Source organism: Vombatus ursinus, unplaced genomic scaffold (genome assembly GCF_900497805.2).
Source record: "Vombatus ursinus unplaced genomic scaffold, bare-nosed wombat genome assembly UNPS02009835.1, whole genome shotgun sequence".
NCBI lineage: Eukaryota > Metazoa > Chordata > Mammalia > Diprotodontia > Vombatidae > Vombatus > Vombatus ursinus.
In genome coordinates, this window is record NW_020949613.1 from 11,765,061 (window position 1) to 11,783,573 (window position 18,513).

Sequence of the window (18,513 nt, forward strand, 5' to 3'; positions counted from 1 at the left end):
TTCTATTCTCTTTTGACCCTGTCTCTCCTTAGAAGTGTTTGCTTCTGATTACCCCCTCCCCCAATCTGCCCACCTTGTATAATTCCCCTGCTCTTTTGTCCCCTTTCCTCCCCACCTATTTCCCTGTAGGGTAAGATAGATTTCCATACCCAATTGAGTGTGTATGTTATTCCCTCCTTACGCCAAATCTGATGAGAATAAGATTTACTTATTCCCTCTCCCCTTCCCCATTTTCCCTCCATTGTAAAAGCCTTTTCTTGTCTGTTTTATGTGAGATAATTTATCCCATTCTACCTCTCCTTTTCAACTTTGCCCAGTATAATCCTCTCTCACCACCTAATTTTATTCTCCAGTTATCACCCCTTCATCTACAACTCGCCCTGTGTCTTCTATTTATCTATCTATCTGTACATACATACATACACATATTTTTTTCCTCCAACGACCTTAATACTGACAAAGGTCTCATGAGTTACAAATATCATCTTTCTATGCAAGAATGTAAATAGTTCAACTTTAATAAGTACCTTATTATTTCTCTTTCCTGTTTAACTCCTCATGTTTCTCTTGAGTCTTGTATTTGAAAGTTAAATTTTCTATTCAGCTCTGGTCTTTTCATCAAGAATGCTTGAAAGTGATCTATTTCACTGGATGACCACTTTTTCCCCTGCAGGATTATACTCAGTTTTTCTGGGTAGGTGATTCTTGGTTGTAATCCTATCTCCTTTGACCTCCAGAATATCATATTTCAAGCCCTCCAGTCCCTTGATGTAGAAGCTGCTAAATCTTGTGTTATACTGATTGTGTTTCCACAACACTTCAATTGTTTCTTTCTGGCTTCTTGCAATATTTTTTCCTTGACCTGGGAACTCAGGAATTTGGCTACAATATTCCTAGGAGTTTTCCTTTGGGGATCTCTTTCAGGAGATGATTGGTGGATTCTTACCATTTCTATTTTGCCCTCTGGTTCTAGAATATCAGGGCAGTTTTCCTTGATAATTTCTTGAAAGATGATGTTAGGCTCTTTTTTTGATCATGGCTGTCAGATTGTCCAATAATTTTTAAATTTTCTCTTCTGGATCTATTTTCCAGGTCAGTTATTTTTCCAATGAAATATTTCACATTGTTTTCTATTTTTTCATTCTTTGGTTTTGTTTTACAATATCTTGATTTCTCATAAAGTCACTAGCTTCCAATTTTTCCATTCTAATTTTTAAGGAAGTATTTTCTTCAGTAAGCTCTTGGACTTCCTTTCCATTTGACCAATTTTGCTTTTTAAGGCATCCTTCTCCTCATTGGTTTTTTGGACCTCTTTTGCCATTTGGGTTAGGCTATTTTTTAAGGTGTTATTTTCTTCAGTATTTTCTTGAGTCTCCTTTTGCAAGTGGTTGACTCATTTTTCATGATTTTCTTGCATCTTTCTCATTTTTCTTCCCAGTTTTTCCTCTACTTCTCTTACTTGCTTCTCATAATCCTTTTTGAGGTCTTCCATTGCCTGGGACTGATTTATATTTTTCTTGGAGGCTTTGGATGTAAGAGGTTTGACTCTGTTGTTTTCTTCTGGTTGTATGTTTTGATCTTCTTTGTCACCAAAGAATGATTCTATGGTCTGACTATTTTTGTGTAGTTTGCTCATGATCCCAGCCAATTACAGGAGTTATAAACTCTTTGTTGTGTCTGCTTCCAGTGTGGAGAGTGTACTGCCTCAAGTTTTGGGGATTTTGTGCAGCTGTTTTCAGAAATACTTCTAGGGACCTATAAATTTTCAGTTTTTCCAAGGTGTTATGATCAAGGGCAAGGTGTTTACTCCTTTCCCAGCCTGTGCTCTGGTTTATGAGTGACCACAAGCACTCTTTTCTGCCATGGAACTATGAGGAGGATTTCTTATCCATCACCACTATATGGTCCACCATACCAGTACTCCTCCTTGGCCCAGGACTGCCACCAAGATCTGTGACCCAGATCCAAGCACAGTCAAGGCAAGAAAATCCTGCCTCAGCACCAGCAAAGAGATCCCTGCAATCCCCCTCTGATCAGCCAGTAGATTCCTCAGTCTGTGGGCCACAAGCTCCAGAAGCAGCTGCCATCCTGGGGCTGAACCGAGACTGGGGCTGGGACCCAGCTTCTCTTTCACCGCAGTCACAGAATTTTCACACTCACCTTCTAAGTTCTTTTTGGTGTTTGGTTGAGAAGCCTGGAAACTGCCACAGCTGCCTGTGATTCAGTTATTTGAGGCCTGCTGCAGGTTCGCTGAGGCCTTGTTTGCCTGTGCAGTCATGCTGAACTGCGTTTCTCATGCCAGGCATGATAGACCTGTCCAATCAACCATCCAGGTTGTCTTTGACTGGAAATTTGTTTCACTCTGTCTTTTCGTGGGTTCTGCTCCTTTAAGATTTGTTTAGAGCCATTTTTTACAGATATTTGGAAGGGTTTTGGGGAGAGCTCAAGCAAGTCACTGCTTTTACTTCATCATCTTGGCTCTGCCCCTCCCCCAATAAATTTCTTGAAAGATGATGTCTAGGTTCTTTTTTATCATAGTTTTCAAATAGTTTGATAATTTTCAAATTATCTCTCCTTGATCTATTTTCTAGGTCAGTTGTGTTTCCAATGAAATATTTTACATTTTCTTCTATTTTTTCATTATTTTGTTATTGTTTTATTGTTTCTTGATAACTTTTAGAATTATTAGCTTCCACTTGCCTAATTCTAATTTTTAAAGAATTATTTTCTTCAGTGAGATTTTGTCCCTTTTTTAGAAATTTGGCACTTTAAGTTTTTAAGGAGGTCTTTTCTTCTGTGGTGCTGTTTTTTTTTTACTTCTTTTTTCTATTTCTCGATTTCTGCTTTTTGAGTAGTTCTTCTCTTCAGTGAATTTTTGTGTCTCTTTTACCATTGAGATATTTTGTTTTTAGGGTATTATTTTCTTCAGTAATTTTTATGCCTCCTTTACCAAGCTGTTGACTCTTTATATATATATAATTTTCTTGCATTACTCTCTTTTCTTTTCCAAATTTTTCATCTACCTCTTTTACTTGGTTTTTAAAATCCTGGTGAACTCTTCCAGGGCCTGAGACCATTGTCATTTTTCATTGAGGCTTTGCATGTATCTGCTTTCATTTTATTGTCTTCTTCTGAGTTTATGTTTTGATCTTCCCTGTTATTATAGTAACTTTCTATAGTCAGGTTTGTTTGTTCTTTGTTGTTGTTTTGTTGTTGTTGTTTTTTGATCATTTTTCTAGCCTATTTCTTGACTTTTAACTTAATGTTAAAGTTCAGCACTGCTTCCTGGGTAGAGAGCACACTATCTCAGGCTTCAGGTTTTTCCTGCTTCTCTTTTAGAGGTAGTTCAGGGAGATTTCTGTAATTTTTTGGTTCTTCCAAGGTGGTATGATCTAAGGAGAGTTGTGATCACTACTCTTCTTGCCTGTGTTCTGCTCTGTGAGTGATCACAAGTACTCTTTTCTACCTTGCAATTGTAACCTATGTCCCTGCTCCTGCTAGCACTTCTGCTTACCTTGGGATTGTGACACAGAACATGTTTGGGCAATACAACAGAGTCCTATACCCAGTGCCAGCGAAGAGTTCCCATGATCTTCTTCTGATAAGTTTTGCAATCACCTCACAGTCTATGGGCTGAGACCTCAGGAAGGCACAGCCAATTCTGTAACCCCAAAGGCCTGCTGTTAGGTTGCTGGAGACTACCTTTGATAGATTATACTTCACCCTCAATCCAGTGAGGTCTACCTTTCCTGCTGACCTTCTAAGTTGTCTTGGGCTGGAAATTTGTTTTGCTCTATGTTTTTGTTGGTTCTGCAGCTCTAGAATTCATTTAGAGTCGTTATTTTAACATTCTTTAAAGGGAAATTTGGGAAAGCTCAAGCTAGTCATTTACTTTGCCATTTGTGACTAGTGCTTTGATGGGTCTTGATGAGGACTGAGTGTGTTGGCACTTTATAGGCACTGTTGTACTGTATGGGCATTATTGTTTCTCAGAATAATTTCTTTTTATTAATAGAAAAATGAAATGGATAGAGTGCTAATCTTGAAATCAGGAAAAACTAAGTTCCTGTCCTGCCTCTGACATAAACTATGTAGCCAGAAGCAAATTACTTAATCTCTTGGTTAATGAGGCATCATTTTAAGATATAAATTCCTGATTGCTCCTATAAATGGAACAAGTTTTCACACTGAGAATTTCCACACCAATAAAATCACAGATTTTGAGCAAAAAAATACAAAAAGAAAAAATATGAAATTGCATTTTGGTTAACTTCTTGCAAAGGTCAATGTTCCTTCCCCTAACACTACATGAAAGGGTTTATTTCTTAGAATACTTTGGTCTGTTCCTATAATTCACATGGATTTTGGGAAGGGTAAAGGTGGGGAATAATAATTCATATTAATTCACGTATCTAAAGGGCTTCCATGTTTGCAATGCTTTTTTCTTAATCAGCACCCCTATGAGGTAGGTAATGCTAATATTCCCATTTTACAGATGAGAAAATTGAGCTTTAGAATGAGTGACTTGTTCATGTTCATGCAGGTAGAGAGTGTCAGAGACAGGATTTGAACTGAGGTCATCCTGATTCCATATATTCTAGTACAATAGGCTGTAAAAGTCTTAGCCATCAAACCATCATGAAAAAAAAAAGTATCAAACTTGTAATGAAAAGACCTGAGTTCAAACCTCATCTTTCCCCCTTGTTAGCTGTGTAATACTGTTTTTGTTTCTGAGAAAAAAAACATCTTTTATAATCATTGCCATTACCTAGATTTCTTTGCTGGACTATGTGCTCAATGGCCAGACCTTCTTAAGACCATCTACACAACATTTCTTTCATGTTTCAAGAGATGAAAGTAATTGTACAAGGTTAAGTGCAAAAGTACACAAGACAGTGGACATGAAATATGCACATGCAAGATTTTATTCCCCCCACAACTTTACATTTGTTTGAAAAGTACAATTTGTCAACTAAGAATATTATCTTGTTGTTATGTCAGGTTTAATGGAAATGGGTTTAACCTGATAACAACATTAATGCCAGCATTGCTGATCTGATATTTTTAAAAAAATGTATTTTCCAATAAAGTCAGTGCAACATGCCCCCCCCCCCAAAAGAATACTTTGTTCTCGTAGGTTTTACTCCTTGGAGAAATCTTGATAAATTGTCAAGATGTTAAAAAAATTTTGAGAGTGGCAGAACTTAAAATTAATTATTAATATTTCAGAAATTAGAATTTTCTTTCCTTCATTTAACAGCAATGTAGCATTGTAAAAAAAAATAGTTGATTTTAGTGTCAGGAAGAGCTGAGATCAAGGTCTGCTTAAGATAAATGTTAGCTATGTTACCAAAGACAAATTCTTTGACATCTTAAAAAACTCTTTTTTGTGAGTGAATTTCTAGATCTGTAAATGATAGGTCCAGATCAAAATAATCAGATTGTATTATTGCGTAGTGGTTAGAGCACTGGACTTGAAATCAAGAAGACCTGGGTTCAAGTTCCATTTTAATCAATAAGCAATCAACCAAAAAGCATCAATTAAGTGGCGTTATGTGTCAGGCACTGCCCAAAATTCTGGGAATACAGATATAATTTATAAAATAATAACTCTTAGCTAAGAACTTATATTCTATCAGGGAAGACAGTAAGAATATATAAAAGTATATATGGAACAAATATGAGGAGAACAAATACAAAGTAGGTTAACTTCAAGGTAGTTTGGGAGGAAGAACACTAAAAATTGGGAGGATAAGGAAAAGTCTCATGAAGAAGGTAATTCTTGAAATATGTTTTGAAGGAAACAAAAGGGATTCTATGAGGGAGAGGTAGGGAACAGTGTTTTCCAGGCATAGGGAATGTATAGTACAGAAGCAGAAATATAAAAGATGGGGCATCTTGGGGCTCAGAAACTAGCAGTGTGACCTTGGGCAAGTCACTGAACTCCTTCATTCTTTGTTTTCCTCATGTATAAAATGACCAATTTGAACTTGATGGCCTTGAAGACAGTTATATCTCTAAATTTATGCTGCTATGGTGATAAGATAACACTCCTGGTCATCTAATATATTATGCTATTTTAGAATTATATAATTTGCTGGTTATCACTAAGCAAGGTGAAAGGTTAAAGATACTCCTGTTCTGTGTTATATTTGCATTTTTTAAAAGGTCAAGATCCTTTTGTCAATAAGTAAAATCAACAATCATATATAAACCTGATATATAATTAACTGCTTCATTAAATATATATGTGTAGATATAGATATATAGATAAAAATGGACTCATTTATCTGAATCATAGCTGGGAGAATGATATTATCTTACATCTCTGTAGTCTGACAAGTGAAAGAGGACAATGAATAGAAAGCTGAATATCTAGGTTGAAATCCTGCGTTTAACACATACTGGCTATGTAATCTTTCAGTACTCCTGGTAACTCTAAGATGATAAGAAACAGAAAAAGGTGCCAAGTAGTATTGTTATTTTCCTCACCTGGGAGGGCTCATTACACCAATATAGTTATAGATACTGGCCCTGTTCCTATTGTGAGTACAGGAAAAGACAAACCATTTATTTTAAAAGTCTGAATACAACCACAGTATTTAAAAATAATGCCAGATGGTCACACTGAAGACATTGAAATGTCTCCTTCAAAAAAATTCTCTGGGCTAATAGCTTTTTAATTTGATTGTGAACTGGACCTTCTCCAGATATGATTGTCAAGTTACCTCCACTATCTCTAAAATGCATTTGAGCAGGTGGGTTCTGAAGGCAAATATAATAAAGATTAAATCAAGGAGACAAAAATCAGTACTTCAAGTTTAATTCAAATAAAATGGCATTGCCAAAGTGGAAGGATAACAGAAAAATGTTAAGTTAATTAAGTTTTCACTAGGCTTTTTAGATATGAAGCACCTTCCTCTGTATTCCCCAGTCCATTCTTTTTCTGTGGTAATTACAGTTTAATTCAGTCAATAAAGGGAGACTGCATGGAAGTGCCAAATTATTTGCACAGTGAGGAATATTTTGCTTATATATTGCAAATTCTCTTCAAGGGTAATACTTAAACAATTTAAGTCCAAATATAGCAAAGATCAAGAGACTTTGTAAGATATTTAGTTACATGGGAATTTTCCTGAGTTATTTATTTATTTATTTTTTAGGCAATTGGGGTTAAGTGACTTGCCTAGGGTCACACAGTAAGTGTCAAGTGTCTGGTCTGAGGCCAGATTTGAACTCATATCCTCCTGACATCAGGGTTGGTGCTGTATCCACTGCACCACCTAGTTGCCTGAGTTAAATGTTTCAAGCTCAATGTTCCCTCTTTTCTCTTGTGACATATAGTTCCCTAACAAACTGATGCCCAAAAAAACAGCAAGAAATTTTCTCCAAATAGAGATCCTAATAAGATCTTTCATTCTTGATGACAGGAGTTTCAAAATTTCAACAGAAATGATACAAAGAACATTTTAACAAATATTTTGTATTTCTTAGATCCTTTAAATTCATTTTCCTTTAAAGCTGCATATCAACAAGAATTTAAGAGGCTTGTCTGTGCCAAACATTGTGCCATGCAGACGAGAGAGAGAGAGAGAGAGAGAGAGAGAGATCCTCTGCCTCAGGAAACTTACAGCCTATTGATGGGGGGAGATAGCATGTAAATAAGCATGTAGAAAACTCAGAATTATCAATAAATGATGCTTGGCTGAACTAAAAAAATCAGATATCAAGTATGATTTAAAATAAGGCTAAAATGTAGAGAAGAGGAGAAGGTGATAAACAGAAAAATTACATTATGTTCAAAAGCAGCATAGATGACTAATAATAAATATTTAATATACATGCACTTAATAATATAACATTTAATAACTTAAAGTAAAAGTTAATCAAATTGGAGGAAGAAATAGTAAAACTCTAATAATAGAAGATATCAATGTACCCCTTTCAGATCTGTATTCAGGTCCACTGCCAAGTGGAAGGGTAATTGGCATGCATTGCTTAATATATAGATATGCTTGAAAGCTTGGATCTTGTTTCCTCAGTTATTTCAGATTTTACCTGTCATAACACTTAGAAAAAAAACTCTTTTTCATCTCAGGGGGAAAAATTCTAAATTTACTTGTGACATATTTTTAAGGCATAATTTGATGGGAAATAGTGGAAGAATATCATGAATGACTATTTGTCCAAAATATTAAATTACTACCATACAATACCAAAATATAGTGAAGTAAATGTCATTATGTTCACCATCCCCCAAAGTATCTTAAAAATTAAACATTGACCTGTTTATAAGATTGATATATGTTCCATTATTTTTGCATGGGGTAGAGTAGCACTCATCAATTTCAATTTCACATAGTGACCCAAAAAGTCCAGGATTGCAAGCACACCTGCAAGAAAGGGAAGGAGGAGAGAGTAAAGATTAGAGAGAGAGAAGGAGACAGGGAGAGGAGAAAGGGGAGGGGAAGAGGAGAGGGAAAGAAAGAGATGGAGAGGGAAAGAGAGAGGAAAAAGGAGAGAGAGGTAGAGGGGGAGAGAGAGGGAGAGAGAAAGGAAGAGAAGGAGGGAGAGACAGAGAAAGATTATTGTGTAGATATTCTCATGAGTGTTTCCAATAAAGATTATATTGTGGAACAATTTTCCACAATAATATAAATAGATACCTGAATATAAAATGATATTGTTACATTTAAATGATAAAATCCAAATTTTGTTTTTCTCCTGACCTGTAGCTGTTGACCCCATCCACACATTGCCCATGATTTTAGCATGGAAAGGAAATGCACTCATTGGTGTCAGTTTCACAGTGTATACCTTCAAATCCTGAAAGATGGATGAGATAGACTCAGATGAGTGATTTTCATGATGCATAGGAAAGTCAGTATTAGTGATAAAGACCCTGGTGAATGTCATCTTAATGGAACATTTCCAAACCAGAAGTACAGCTTATCTCTTCAACCTATCACAAAATATTTCCCCATAAGAATCTTAGTCTGAGCATGTTAGTGCCCATGATAAATGAATTCAAATGAAAGCATATAGAACATGAACCACTTGCTAAATCCACTAGGGAAGTGCAAAATTTGAAAAGGTCTGGAAAATTTTCATTAGCAAAGGTGGAAATAATTTAGTAACCAAAGAGCATCAAAGGGATAGTAAACTTTGAATTAAAATATATGCATGCACATAAAGTAAGCATATTTTATATACATAAACATAATGTATTTATTTTAAATTAAAGTTTAATTTAAATTTAATGTATTATTAAATTAAATTTGCAGAAATTGTATTTGCCTGAGGCTATTGGTAAACAGAGAAACTATTTAATTACTTTCTATGTCTAAAAAATTTTTTTTGTCAAATCCATGGCTTGATAGCTAGTCATCCATTTAAATGTGACAAGAGCAATAAAAGAATATTTGATGCAAATGATTGATAGGATAGACATTTCAATTTATTTTTTAGCACTCATTACTTCTTGAGAAATCACTTTGACACATTTTCTTAAATAAGAATTGATGTTGTTAAAATGTCGTAGAAGAAACACAAAGAAAAAAGATTATCATAGTCATATGGTAACTTCTGAAAATCCCCACCTACAGCCCCAACACATGTATACCTACAGCATATCTCCTTCCTCAAAAGATATTTTATACATGTGTCTTCCCTAAAACAGGAGATGCATTTTGCTTCTTCTTTGTACAAGGAGGTGAAATATGGACACAGGAACTTCAGTGTGTTTCACTTGCTTTCTCAATGACACTGTTACATGGAGACTTTGTAGTACAGGTTCAACCAACTGAGCTCAAGATGTTGAAAACATAACCTAGGGCAACAATATTAATTGTTTCTATAAAAATGGCATTCCTTACTAGCTTAATAAATTTATCTTTTTTTTCTTTTTCATTGTCAAGAGACTTTAAAATGATCACCAAAATTGTTTTGTACATTCAATATGTATTTATTTATTAATACCATTTATTGATAATTCATTATCATTTTTAATTAAAATTATTATTTTTGTCTAAAGTTCTGTTATTTATTTTACTCTTGACAAAATTAAAAAAAAATTCTTAAGATCTAATTGTTTGAACCAAGCAAATAATATATACAAAAACAAAAATGAAAATTCTAAAATGCATCAGAATTCAGATGAAATTTGAGGTGTAATCTTTCTGATAGAAGTTTAATGATACTTATTTCCTAACTATTAGGGCTACAATTGAGGAAGGACTCATATGCTCTCAGATGCTGTGAAAATTTATTTTGTTAAACTCATTTTCCTTGTTACAAAGAAGGGTTTCATGGGAGTATTGAGAAGTGAGTACTGAAGTGAACAAAATGTATACAATAATAAATATTTGCAAATTAATCTTGTCCTCTCCTTAACTCAACTTGTGTTAGGGATTGCCATCTGGCTTTCATTATTCCAATATATCTTATTCTTTTTAAAATGAGGCTTTTGGCCTAAAAAAAATTAAAAGTCACACAATGTAATAGTTATACTTTCACTTTCTTTTAAGACTTGAATTCTCAATTTAAGGTTTCCTTGTGTGTCAAAGGGGAAAGTGAAGGGTTTAGAAAGCAAGCCTTCACGGTTCCCTATGACTGCTTTTTAGAACGTCTGGTTTTATCAGTTAGGCAGGAAATTTTGACACCAAGCAGTTCTTCAAGAAATGCTCCTTTGATTCATTGGACCCTAGTGACAATGCACAGCCAGAGGAAAAGTGCCAGTATGTCTCTCTAACTGGGTAGGGCTGATGAATCAGAAGAACATTCAGCACCTGAGAGCCTGGGACCTCCCCAGGAGTGTCAGGAACCAACTTTCTCTTTTGTGATTTCCCTTTATTCATTATGTTTGACATTTTAAAGATTGAACTTTGTTACAAACTAGCAGCCCATGTCAATGGGCTGGGGAAATGAACCTGCTGAAATGCAGGAGACATGGGGAGAGAAGAGGGAGAAAAGGAACCGTGGGCAACATTTTAAATAGGTCAAAGACATTCACAAGTTTACTGAGGTAGCTTATTTTTGATGTAAGTAGCCAAGAAAAGTTCCCAAACAAAAATTTCCATTACTATTATAATATTCCAATTTGATATTCATTTGTAAGATGGATTTTTGTTTTGAATATGGGTAGTTCCTGATAAAGAGATAGGTAATGGAGAAAGTTCAATGAATTAATTCAACCTTTATCCCCTGCTGTTTATCATCATCCAGTGAAACTTCTCTGCACAAACTGCTAAATTAACTCAGTTCATATTCTTCACAGGCACAAATACAGAGACATTTTCATATACAGAAACATTGCACTCTACTTTTCAAAATTCACCCTCCCTCCACTTTTTCATGTCAGACATGCTTTTGCATAATGCCAAATTTGGGTGGATATTAAATGATTTTTGATGGTGATGTTTTGAATTGGACTGTGATTAAAAATAATAACAGTAAATTCCTTAAATCTGTCCAGGGGTTAAATGAATATGGAGCTCAACAAATTATCAATTGTTTTTTTGTCAATTTCACTAATTCTTCTTTATATTATCACCTCTATAACCTTTTAGTACAGGGTTCCTTACAGGAAGAGAGGCCATAGAATGGATTTTATTAGCAATATCTGGAATATCAAGAAATGAGGATAGCATCAGGCATTTTTGTAAAGCTTTCAAAGAAGGAAATGTTTTTAGAAAATGATACCATTCAGGCCCAATATTTATCTGACTATCACTTCAGGGAAGTGTAAAAACAATAGCAATTGGCAACATACAGGTTTTCTGGTAAAATATACATAATCTTTAGATTCATGATCAGTAAAACAATAAGAATATAATGCAGCAGGAAAGTGAAGGGTAAGTGAAGCTCTAGGACAAATGAGGAAACATATAGTTTCCTTTCTTCTTTTCCACACAGTCTCCTCATTCTTTAAATCTAGTCAGATTAAGCATAGCTTGAGAAATGAGAAATATAACCAGAGAGTATCCCTTCCTATGTTGCTGGACAGAAACTGATTTATTATTTCTTGGCTAGATAAATTAAAGATTCCTTCTCCTTGCATCTCTCATTCACACACAGTCACAAACATAGGCATTTATATTTCTTTGTACATGTTGTTTCCTTCCAGTATTCCTTCCCCAGAAGAAAGAAGCACCTTCTCCTTAAAGGTAGATACTATTTTGTTTAGATCTTTCTAGCTCTAACACCAAACACAGCTTCTGGAACATAATAGTGGCTAATAAGGGTTTACTGAATTACACTGTTGTGATAAATGTGAAATTTCCTTGGCTTATAACTTAGATAAAATAAAATCAGGGATGGGCTAGAGCCAGCTCAAACTGACTTTCCAGTGATAATTGTTAAATTTTCACTGTGATCATTTGCAATTTACAAATCAGTAAATGCTACAGATCATGGTTTTATTTTTTTTTATTGATTGCTTGGACTTCAGACAGTGATGGAGAAAATGTTAATAATTAAACTTAAATGTGCCTTGTGCCAACAATCTTCCCTCCTACACACACACACACACACACACACAGAGTGACATGGTTATTAAATTTTATCAGTAGGCTCCTAAATAAAGTATTTCATATAAGAATATAAAATTAACTAACTGTATAACAAAAAGCAAACATTGATGGTTTGTGCAGACAAGGTAAAAAAAACAAACAAAAAAACAATTAAGTATAGGTTGACAGATATTCTAATAATATAACATAGAAGGTTATTAAAAGCTAAAAAGAAAAAGAAACATACAGAAATCAAATGTCTCTTCAGAATATTGGGAAGAAATGAACTCTATTATTCCCATTAAAAAAAAATACAAACCTTCTATTTTGTTCCAGTTTGAGGTGCTGGGAATCCCAAAATACAAGGCTGGGGGAGGGGGGGTTCCTGCCTAAAAATAATTCGACCACTCAAGATTTCTTTCAGTCACAGTAGCAAGTTTATTGTGATGCCAATAGAAGTGGGCAAGTTTCTAAGAATCTGTGCAGTTTAATGGGGGGTAAAATTGGTAATTTTATGCAGAAAAAGACTGTGGGAAGATCTGGATGGGATTAAGGAGTAGCAAGTAGCCTGGGGTGAATGAGGTGTAGACACTGAAAGTAGTTGAGTGGTAGGGCCACAATGAAAGCACAGTTAAAAGGATTATTGAGTATCTGTCTAGAAATGTGTGGGGAAGTTCAAGGGCAGAGACATGATCTTTTCCTTTTAGGGGTCCAGGTTGCATCCCTAATCAATTTCACTAAAGAGAAAAAAGGCTTATTTTTTTGTTTGTTTTATGTTTTTTTTTTTAATTATGGAAGACATCTTAGGGAAACAGAAATACTTCAAAGCATGAAATAATCTGTATTGTATACCTTTAAAAATCATTTAAGTGGATTTTGATATAAGTGTAAAATTCTAACCCCAAAGGCCATAGTGGCCAAAAGCTAGAATAAGAGGCAAATATAACTCTAAAAATCCAATATTATGTGCAGACAAATAACATCCCATAGAAGCCCATGAAGATTGACTGCTTACTCAAGAAAAATCAAAATTAACAGATAAAGAAGTAGGAAACTGCTACTTTGTAATTCAGTGGAAACTTTAAGTTGTTAAGGTTTAACAAACTAATTTGTCAATGGAGGAGTGTTTTTTATTTTAAATATGAATTTTCACACTATAATTTTTTCATAAAGTTATACAGAAAACTACCATATAGAACTGAAAACATCATTCTTGGCTTTAAATCATAAAAGGAATTCTGGTTTTAGTCAAGCTATTTTCTTAGCTTGTGCATATATTTGAAATTTAGAAATATACATCTTAGGTAGTGCATTGTTATGATAATACTATTTTGTGTACTATGTAGTAATACATATTTAAATGCAACTATTTGCTGTGTCTGATGGTACAAATCAGTCAAGCTTAGTATTCACATTGTAAATCAATAGCTCATGTAAATGCTCTGTTTTCAACCTTCCAACGGTATACTCTACAAGGTATCTTTCTCATATTTTACAGTTGGGGTAAAGCATTACTTGAAAGAAATTTCTCCTTCCCCCAACCCTCACTCCCACTTTGACCTTAGACCAAGTGCCATTTTCAACTTTATGCTTACTAAATATACTATTTTTGTTGTTATTGTTTAATCATTTCAGTCATATCCAACTCTTTGTGATACTATTTGGGGTTTTCTTGGCAAAGATAATGGAATAGTTTACCATTTTATTCTGCATTTCATTTTGCAGATGAAGAACTAAGTCAAAAAGGTTAAGTGACTTGACCAGGGTCACATAGCTAGTAATTATCTAAGGCCAGATTTGAACTCAGGTCTTCCTGACTCCAGGCCCAGTGTTGTCTAACCCTTGTGCCACCTAGATGCCGCCAGAACTATATGTGTAGGGACATATAATTTAGAAACATTTCAAAGCCTGAAGTCTCAATCGCTTTATTTGTAACATGAAGTATCTGGACTAGATAACTTCTAAAGTCACTTCTTGTTTTAACTTATGATCCTGTGACCATTTTATAGGTAAGCCTTAAACATTTTTTTTTTCAAATTATGCAAATTTCAGAAACGAATATAGGTGTTATCTGGAGTTAAATTTTTTGTGATTTGAGATACTACAAAAGACTGAGCTCTGTTAAACAGACCTCAGAAATCATTTGCTGTGATTATTACCCTTGGGCAAACAATTGTGTATATGATGACTGGAATGTATAGAGATCCTGACCAAATGTGTTCTGGAATCTGTCTACATATAATCATTTAGCTGTTTGTTGCTTATTTGATTATGCTGCTATTAGAACAGCAGAGGTTAACAGAAAGATTACAGTACTTCAGGATCTGATATTTCAGTCTTAATTGCCACCAACATATGTGAAACTATTGTCTTGACATCTTTTATCCCCACTACCATAAACACTGGCAGAGGTATTGAGTTTGAGGATACAGTCATTTCTCCTTTTCACTTACTGATTACCAGAACAGACAAAGCCCATTTTTAAAGGAGGCTTTCTATCCAACATTAGAATTTGTTCAGTCTCATGCAATTCATTGCTATAATCTTTGTGTTTGCTATTATTATATATCTTCATGGATTTCATGTTGATTTTACATATCAAGTCTGCTCAAAATCATAGACAATACAGTTGCTATCCCATCAAGCTCTTCTATACCTCCAATATTCCCATCATTCTTCAATCTGTCTTGGTTTCTAACCTACATGTTATATTCTGAATGTTGTCTGTTCAGTTTAGTGGCCACTTTTTAATTTATTAGGACAATGGATTAATATCAATGGAAAAGGTCCTGTATGCTCCTACCCAATTGGAGTCCTGTGCTATTATCTTTCTCCTCCACAGTCTATAGGTGTTATATTTGAAGACCCTGTTTATGTGATTTTTAATATCATCTTTATGCTAGAAACTTTCTAGAAAATATATGTTTTAGATAAGTGGTTTTCATGCCAAATGTCTCTATTTGACTCATTAAGACATTTTCCACCTCAGTTTCATATTTAAAGTGGAACAGATCTTGAAGTACAACTAATACCTATTAAAAACACTCAGAAGACAAATTTCTTTTTGCCCCTTACTTCACAAATCTCTAGCTCAAAACTAAAATACCATCATATATAACATAGGTCATTGGTCTACTTTAATAAGTTGAGAGATGTAGTTATTCCTTGGTATTGGTACATGTACCCCAACATAAGCTGTGGTCTGTCTGTGACTTTTCTATATGTGTGATTCTCATTCAATTTTTAAAACCATAAAATCTTCTTAATTTTTCTACCCAGAATACTGAAGACCTTTTTTTTTGGTAGTCTTTAGTAATATTAAAATATTGAGACATTGTCCCAGAGTGAGAACATGTTTGTCTTCTGAGGACCAACTAAAAATACAGAGAGCTTCACCACCAAAAACTTGAGCACCAGGTGACTTAAATAGCAGCACCAATCCATAAATCTTAAAAAGGAAAAAAAAAATTCATCCCTGGATTGTCCCCTTCTATTTCCATAGTGATGGCTGTGTTGTTACATAAAAAGGAGAAAAGTTTGTTAAAAATCACATAATGGTTACCACTGTTGATACAAATATCAAGTACTAGTGCTAACAGGCTGAAGGTATGCATTATCCTGTAATAATAGGTAAAGATGCAGCCTCAACAAGGGTTTGGGCACATTGACTCATAGGTGTGGGGTAAACAGACATATTAATTCTTACCTTTTGTGCAGACCAATTGCTATTTCCATCAATTGTAATCAAATATGTTGAGTTGTTTATAAAAGGGTTGTAAGCTGGATCACAAAGATTATAGATTTGCTGGCAAAAGAAGCCAGTAAAAAGGGAGGGCAAAGACATACAAATTGCCCAGGTATTGTGGACTCCTGACAGATTGCTCCATTCTTGCATGGGTCAGAGTCACATTCATTTATTTCTTCACTACAATTTTGTCCTGTACATTCAGGGGCACATACACACCTGAAATGAAACCCAAAATGATAATTAGGACACACTTGAGACTACTTTTAAATTTTTTCAGTACAATAATCCATTAACCTAACATGAGAGGTTTTTTTTTTTTTTTGGTAACAAGGTTATACATTTATCTAAACTTAGAAGAAAATAGTTTGCTTGAATTTCTGTAATTATTGTGAAACTAACTGCATTGAATAAGGGAGAAATTAATAGGAATCTGGAAATTTTCTAACCAAATATAGCATTATAAAAAGAATTGCCAATTCCAATTTTAGCCACTTTAAGCCTAAGCTTACCAATTGTTCTAAATTATCTGATCATTTAAAAATGTCAAATAATTCTTAATATGGGGTAAACATATTTTGTTGAAGCCAATTAAGATATATATTTGAGTCTATAGTAACATGCAACATTTTCTTTATTACATTCAGCTTTTGTGTTGATTTTTTCAGTATTTCAAATACCTTTAGAAAATTTATCTTTTTCTTTTTTTTTCTTATTTAGGAATGATAACAGGAAAATCCAGGGGAATTAAAACAAAATAACAAAAAGAAGAAATGTATAATGAAAAAACAAAAAGTAAGTAGGAGCAAATGGGTAGACATTTTATATCAATACATGACGAAATAGTCTACATCCTTCTTTCAACTATGATATTGTGCATGCCTTCACTGTGGCAACCCCTTCAATTATTTAAATAAAGGTACTTCAGAAGAATAAAGAATAGGAATAAGTAAGGAGTATTATGACACTTTATTAACAAAACATACCACAATATAGTAATCTCTGGGTTATGTGAACTGGCCATTGATGACTATGAAGGGGGACAAAAAATGGTGCAGTTAAACACATACACACACACAAACACACACACACACAATTGATTTACAGTCAGAGGGCTTGGGTTTAGATCCTATCTCTTTTACTGCCCATGTAACCTTAGGCAAATCACAACCTTTCTAGGTATCATTTCCCTGGTATGAAAAATAAAATAAGTAGATTAATTGGCAATGAAGTTCCTTTTTTCATTCTAAATCTATGATTTCCTCCAGTTGCCCAATAAATGTTTTCTTTTTTATCATTCTTTAATTTTAGGCTAGATGATTGTCAAGATTCCCTTCTAGCTCTGAGAACCTATGAGTCTATCTAATTCTTAACCCTTTGCTTATTAGTGTAAAAATAAACAATCATAGCATACACATAAGTATGGGAGATGAAGTATTATGAGTGAAGAATGGAAAGAGGGTCAATTTGACTATACTGTAATGTAAGAGGAGGATTAATGAGTGCAATGTGCCAGAAATTAGCTTAGTGAGAGAACATTGTACACAGTAACAGCCTTATTGTGTGATGATTAACTTTGACAAACCTAGCTCTTTTCAGCAATATAAGGATCTAAGACAACTCCAAAATATTCATGATGGAAAATGTTATCCACATCCAGAAAAAGAACTATGGAGTCTGAATGCAGATCAAAGCTTATTATTTGCACCCTCTTTTTGTTGTTGTTTCTTCTTTCTCGTGTTTGTCCAATTTGGTTCTAATTCTTCTTTACAACATGACCAATGTGAAAATATGTTTAATATGAATGTATTTGTATGGCCTGTATCAGACTGCATGCCATCTTGAAGAGAGGGAAAGGAAGGGATGGGGAAAAAATTTAAAAGTCAAAATCTTATGGAAGTGAATGTTTAAAACTAAAAATAAATAAATAAATAAGAAATAAATAAAAATAAAAATATGTTGCAGCAGGTTAGTGACAGGAATTAAAAGCTAAAAATGCACTTCACTTATTAGGGAAAAATAGAAGTTATCCACAACTGAAACACTGAAGATAATTCTATAGAGCTAGATGACATTCCAGCTAAAATCATAAACCATGTGAGTAAACCATAGTTTTTCAACTGATACAACTGTGTAATAATGTTTCATTTTTAAGAGCCCTACATAACATCATGATCTGCAAAAGAGGTGGAGGAAAATTAGATTGAAGCACTTCTTATCATCTCCTTGCCCTGTAGTGAGTACAAGATCTTTCACAAG

General features: G+C 34.2%; 1 pseudogene; it reads left to right on the plus strand.

The window, feature by feature from the left end:
- Positions 1-15,423, plus strand: part of LOC114036405 — a 92,589-nt pseudogene extending 77,166 nt beyond the window's left edge.
- Positions 15,424-18,513: the final 3,090 nt, after the last annotated feature.